A 6697-nucleotide genomic window follows, 5' to 3' on the forward strand; every position below is an offset into this window, starting at 1 on the left:
GCTATCTGTTCTCTCTGTGTGGGGTGTGGCCCTAACCCTTTATCCTTCCCTTCTCCTCTGAGCACCTCTTCTTTGTCCTCTGACTTGTTAAGATGTGCACACCAGGGCTCTGACGCCCACGTCATCTTGAGCACAAGGCATGCAGGGCGAGACAGCTCTAGGGCCTTGCTGTCCCTAAGTATTAGTTGAACCTCTGATCCTAATCAGATGCTGTAAATATATACTTAATGAAACTGTAAGTAAATAACTTCTTTGCAACTTTAACAAGCCATTGCCTCTTTGTCTTTTTTCATTGAATAGCAGTTAGCCGGGTGAGGGAGATTCCCTGGGGTGATACCCAAAAGGGGGGGTCTGCTGCTTAAGCTACTCTGCTTCCCCCCATCTCCAAAGAGGAAACGATTTTAATTTCCCCCAACAGGGCTTTCTTGGCCCAGAGTTGGGAAAGAGAGAGGCTGGATGCAAGGAGAGTGGCATGAAATGAGCAGCAACAAGGTAGTGTGAGTTTAAGGGGAGTCCCCAGCCAATTCTTAAGGAACAGCCCATGTGGGGGGAAAGAAAATTGACGTATCAATATTTTCTGTGTTCACAGACAGTGACGAGTTCACCAAGAGAACAGACTTGGAGTAAGCTAAAAGGTCTTTCACTGCCCAACACAGCCAGGGTGGGAAGCAGAGGTGGGTGTGGGGCAGGTTGGGAGGGGGCAATTGGTTATAGCACGAATAAACACAGGCTTGCTTACTTATTGCCCCATAGGCCAGGGCAAAAACGCCTGCAGCATCAGGGAAAGGGGCAGCAGGCAGTAGGGCTTTTAGGGCCCTTGTAAAGCCATCGTGTCTGAAAGTGGAACCCACCAACGGATGCTGACAAACCCACTTGCCTGGGCAGGTGTTCTGGCCTTGGCCTGACAGGGCCCTTTGGGTGAGCATGCGCATCTCACTGATTGCTGTGCAACCTGCCCAGCTTCTCGGCACCTGCCCTCACCATGAGCACTGCCCCAATAGGTGGCTGCAGACTAAGGGGGAAGCTTTCAAAATGGGGACTTGATGACATTGAGCAGACCTACAGCCTCATGGATTCTGTTTAGGGGAGAGCAGTTTGGCCTCTGCCCTCCCTTGCCTGAGCACCAGGGGGCGGCAGAGCTGTGCGACCTGCACACTTAACAGGTTTCTCCTGCTGCTGCTGCATAGTTCTCCTCTGCACAGTTCTCCTTGCACTGGTGCCATGGTCCAAAGGAAGCAGATGAGGAGGATGAAGGTCAGAAGGGGGGGGTCTTAATGACACTCCCACAGCCCATCATCTCGCCCATCTCCAGTTCTGGGGGAATGATAGTGTCCCGTCCCACCTCCATGCTACATCCTTCTAAAAACAGTAGGTCAGTGGACTGCCCTTCCTGTTGCCAATCATGAAAGGTTCTTTGCTGTGGCTTTGAAACTTGGGCCTCATCATCACTGGCTGCAAGACTTTGCAATGCCATGATTTATGCTGGCTTCAGGAAGGGGGGGCTGGTTGATAATGGGGGGCAGGTCTCAGGGCTGGCTTGTCAATGGGGCAGATCCTGCTCCCTGGATGTGAATAGTGTGGAAGAGGAAGTGGAAAGGAGAGTAGGAGGGTGGGTGGGTGCTCTCACCTACCAATCTCCTGGCCTCTCCTCCTCTCTTTTCTAAGTCCAGGAGCAGGAGAAATGGCAGAGAAGCTGGTATGCCTCTGACTTGCCCATGAGTGTCCCCCTCGTGCTTTTGCATGCATGCAGGACCTGGTGCACCTGGGATGCTATAGTCCATGGCCCACTTTAAGAACATAAGAACAGCCCCGCTGGATCAGGCCATAGGCCCATCTAGTCCAGTTTCCTGTATCTCACAGCAGCCCACCAAATGCCCCAGGGAGCACACCAGATAACAAGAGACCTGCAAGGCTTCCTGGGAATTGTAGTTAAGAACACAAGAACAGCCCCACTGGATCAGGCCATAGGCCCATCTAGTCCAGCTTCCTGTATCTCACAGCGGCCCACCAAATGCCCCAGGGAGCACACCTGATAACCTCATCCTGGTGCCCTCCCTCGCATCTGACACAGCCCATTTCTAAAATCAGGAGGTTGCACATACACATCTTGGCTTGTAACCCGTAATGGATTTTTCCTCCAGAAACTTGTCCAATCCCCTTTTAAAGGCATCCCTTGACTTGCCTTTGGCCCCTGCAGTCTCAGCTTTGGTTTTGTGACAGCTGTGTGAAAAGCATCAAAAGTCCCCACCCTTGGGTGGCTGCAAGTTCGGATGGCATGATCCCACCCTCCCGCATTAAGTGTACTTTCCCCCAGGCCTGCATTTGCAGCTCTTTTGTAATTGCCTGTCATCCTCAGTCTCTCTCTTTTGGAGATGAGGACACCTGCCTTGTCCTTCCCCCACATGCACCCACATGCTGCTCTTTTGCTGGGAGGGCCGGGGGGGGGGGCCCTACATGACTGTCACAGCCAAGCAAAGGTGCCCTCCCTCCCACCCTTCTGACCTGTTTTTCCAAGATGCTGCAGAGAGAGGTTTTTAAAAAAACCCTCCTCCAGTGTGGAGCTTCTCGGCCATGGTGGTAACCCCAGGATACAAAGATGGGGAATTGCCCTGGGTACAACAAGCTCAACACTCCTGCAGCACAGATGGCAAAACTCATGGATCGATCATTATCCTCTGCCAAGAGTGAGAGTTGGCATTTATAGATACAGTTTAGACAGTTTGGAGCACTTATAAAAGTTTACCCAGACCTGTGAGGCAGGCTAGTGCTGTGATCTCCTTTCGCTGCTGTAGTTGGAATCGTGTCTAAGGCGCTCCTGGCAGAGGCAAGATTTGAACCCAGGACTTCCTTGGTGACTGCTCTGTGCCTAAATGCAGTACATGACACCTGGCACAGAGGGAAGTGGAGGGGGCCGGATGGGCAGTTCCTCTGCTGCAGTGAGCAGCAACCCCCCAAGTTGTAGGCAGCAGTGATGAGGGTCGAGCCAACCGCCTGCAGCCTGTTTCCAGGCAGCCACCCTCAGTCCCCCTCCTCAAGGACATGAAGTTGATCATTAGCCTCCTGCCTGCTGGCACCTGGGTGTGTGATCCAGTAAAGGGCAGTGAGCCTTTGCCCTGCCTTGTGTTGAGGAATCTGTGTTGGGCTAACCCAGGGGTCACCCTGCTGTAACACTGGGCAGGGGCCAAGGAGCATCTACTGCCCAGCTCAACCAGCAGGCCTGTCCCCCATACTGGGGCAATGATTATTCCCAGGGTGCCCTCCACACACAAGCACTCTGGGGATAAAAAACAACCAAGTGACAGTGCTTGTAGCCAGAGGTCCTGCCAAGGCAGCTTCACCCACTGGGCAAGGGCCCAGTTTCAGGAAATTGCTTGAGGTTGCCGCAGAGACAGAGTGACTGGTGGGGGTGTTCCATTCTGGTCCTTTCCGGAGAAATGGCTGGGCCACCTGCAGGGCAGGGGGAAGTTACTGGGCCCTTAGTGGAGGGCAGCTTCCCTCGCTCATACACACATTTTCTTGGCAGCCAAGCAACCTTCGGCTTCCCTCCACCCCACCCCAAAGGGGCATCCTTAACCCCCATCCATCCATCTTTGTTGGGTCTCTCCATCGGATCAGTGTGCCAGTTGTTCTGACTGACGGATGGCGGGGCTGTGGCAAACCAGCAATGGAGGGAGGCTGCTGCGGCCTGGGTAGAGACAGGATTCTGCTTTCGGGGAGGGTTGTCTTGATCTTGAAGCCGTGATTGGAGGACCACTCCAGGGTTCTCAAAGCGGAATGGTGAGAAAGGAGAATGTTTGTGTCCTCTCGATCCAGAACAAATGCTGCAGCCTTGCCTGAGTTACTTAGCAAGCCACTGCCAGAGGTGCTTAGGGAGCAAGCACTTTTAGAAATGGCTCATATAAGCAAGCCAAGCTGCATAAGGCCTGAGGACTGGCCAATCTGACCTGGAAAAAAATTCTCAAATATGAGGCCTTTCCCCCCTTTTTTCGGTATTCAGAGGTCCACCTGGCCACCTGAATCCACCTGGTATTTAGAGGTCCACCACAATGGTGAGTGGTCGCATGCTTGATTTGCGCCATGCCTTCCTTCCCTGAGGAAACTCAAGGCGTGTCTGCAGGTATCCCGGGCACAGCCAGACCTGCTTGGCTCCAGCACTGTGCCAAGCACTGTGAAGGCAGCCTTGGGTGCCTTCAGCCTGTGCCCTGGACTGCCCTGCCCTGCCTATCGCTGTATCTTGGAGCAGTGAATTCCAAAGATGGGCAATGCATTGAATCCACTGATGCCACCCAGAGGATTTTAGTAGAGGATTTTAGAAATGGGTTATATCAGAATGCCAGATGCAGGGGAGGGCACCAGGATGAGGTCTCTTGTTATCAGGTGTGCTCCCTGGGGCATTTGGTGGGCCGCTGTGAGATACAGGAAGCTGGACTAGATGGGCCTTTGGCCTGCTCCAGAGCTGTTCTTATGTTCTTAAACTACAATTCCCAGGAGGCCTTGCAGGTCTCTTGTTATCTGGTGTGCTCCCTGGGGCATTTGCTGTGAGATACAGGAAGCTGGACTAGATGGGCCTATGGCCTGATCCAGTGGGGCTGTTCTTATGTTCTTATGTTCTTATGTTAGGAGATGCTGTGAACTGGGGTGCCTCGCTTGTCCTGGTCATTGTGCTTTCCAGTGCCCCAGAACCTAAGGATGGAGAAAACACCTAGAACATACCTAGAAACACCTAGAACATCCAAGGTGCATGTGTGTTTGGGGCAGTGGCATAGCTAGGTCATTTGACCGCCGGGGCCCATAAATTTTTGTCACCCAATACGACATAATTATTTAATTATTAATTAATTATATTCATTCATTCACATTTTTATACCACTCTTCCTTGAAGCAGCTCAGGGTGATGTGCATGGTTTCTCCACTTATTTTGTCCTCACAACAACCCTGTGAGGTAGGTGAGACAGAGATAGTAATAGTCATGACATGAAATGAATGATAATAACGGCCAGAAAATAAATGCAGTGGATATTTCCCCACAAGCAATGGATTAAATTCTGCATCAAATGCATTCTGCTGGAAATCCGGCATCCAATGGTATATAGCATGATGGGGTTATTCGTAACCTCCACGATGTTAGCAATGTTGGGTCATTTGTGGTGTCACCCCCCAAGGCTGGTACCTGGAGCAAACTGCCCCCTTGCCCCTCGCTAGCTACGCCACTGGTTTGGGGTAGATGCAAATTCGAGAGATTTGCAAAGGCTTTCATGCTTTCTTCAGCCTTATCACCGCAGGAACCTCTGCTGGGATCCAAGAGTAGCCCTGTTGGGTGGGTGGGGGGCCACATCTGCCTTATCTGTGGTATGCTTCCCCCCTGGGCCAGGCGGGGGAGGACACATCTCTATGGCTGCATTTGTAGCTTGGAGCCAGCTGGTTCCCTGACCCAGAGAGCACTCAGTTCCTCCCCTGCACATACAGTCTGGTCAATCTCACCCTCCAAGGAGGAGGCACCTGTGCTGACAGAGCCTGGCCAGGAGCCGGCTTTGTGCAATGGGGCCAAGGGAGACCTTATCTTGTTGTTCCCCTAGTCATGCCAGGAACAGCAGCCCCCACACTCTTTTCTTCCTAGCTAGGCAGGCAAGCCCCACCACTGGGCAGAGGCACTAGCCGCTGCCTACTCACCAAAGTCTGGTCGCACTGGCCTCTTCCCACCTCCTAAGCCCCCCCAACCTGAGATTCTGGAGGGGTAGGCCTCGGGATGTCATTTGTATCTGCACAAGACCTGGAGCCCTGCAATGGGGAGAAACGGGGGAGGAAAATTGCGGGGGGGGGGGGGAGGGAGGATTTTACCCACCTCTTTCCAGTGGGTAAAAATTTCCTTGCTGGCCTGAGACCTTTAAAGTCATTCTCTGGAGGGACGCTGGTCCAGGCAACTCCTCTGCTGCAAAGCTCCTGTTGCCCCAACACTCTGCCCCCTTGTGCACTGGTCGGTGGAGGTGGGTGGGCACACTCAGTTCTGAACGGGAGGGTGAGGCAGTGGAGGTGCCCCCCCCCCCCCAAAAAAAACCGTGAGGCCTGGGAGTCTAGTTGGGGGCCTGGAGGTGGCCTTCTGAAACTGAAGGCTGAACTTGGAAACCAGCAATGTGGGAAGGTTGTGCCCCCCCATGTGCCCCACTAAGCCCCCCCCCCCATCTTCAAGTAAGGCAGCAGTTTTTAAAGTATTGTTTTCAAGGGAGGAGCTTCTGCAACCTGCTGATGGGAAGTGCCACATAAGAAGAGACTCTCCCCTTTGCCCTCTCCTGTAGGCTTGTTTCCCTGCTGCCTGGGAAGAGGCATTCTCCCCACCCACCCCCATTTCTCAGCCCAGAGGTTGCTGCAGGCACATCTGTTGGCATCCTTCAGTCTCGGAAGACTATGGTATCGCGCTCTGAATAGTGGTTCTGGAACAGAGTGTCCTCTCCAGTGCGCGAAGCCTGGGTAAAGTAGGTATGGAGGATAGGCTGCTACCCATGCAAATCCCCCCTCTCCACGTTGCTGAAATGGTCCAATGGAAAGGCAGAGGCCAATTTGGTTGGTTCCAGCGGCGTCGCAGGAGTTGCCAGAATGTGACTGTGTTCAGCCACGAACTGCCTCAGGGACTCCAGCTCCGGATTTTGCCTCGAGGTTGACTCCTGAAGCCTTTTCCTTAACTGGATGTAGCCACAAGGCA

Source organism: Tiliqua scincoides, chromosome 9 (genome assembly GCF_035046505.1).
Source record: "Tiliqua scincoides isolate rTilSci1 chromosome 9, rTilSci1.hap2, whole genome shotgun sequence".
NCBI classification, from domain to species: Eukaryota; Metazoa; Chordata; class Lepidosauria; order Squamata; family Scincidae; genus Tiliqua; species Tiliqua scincoides.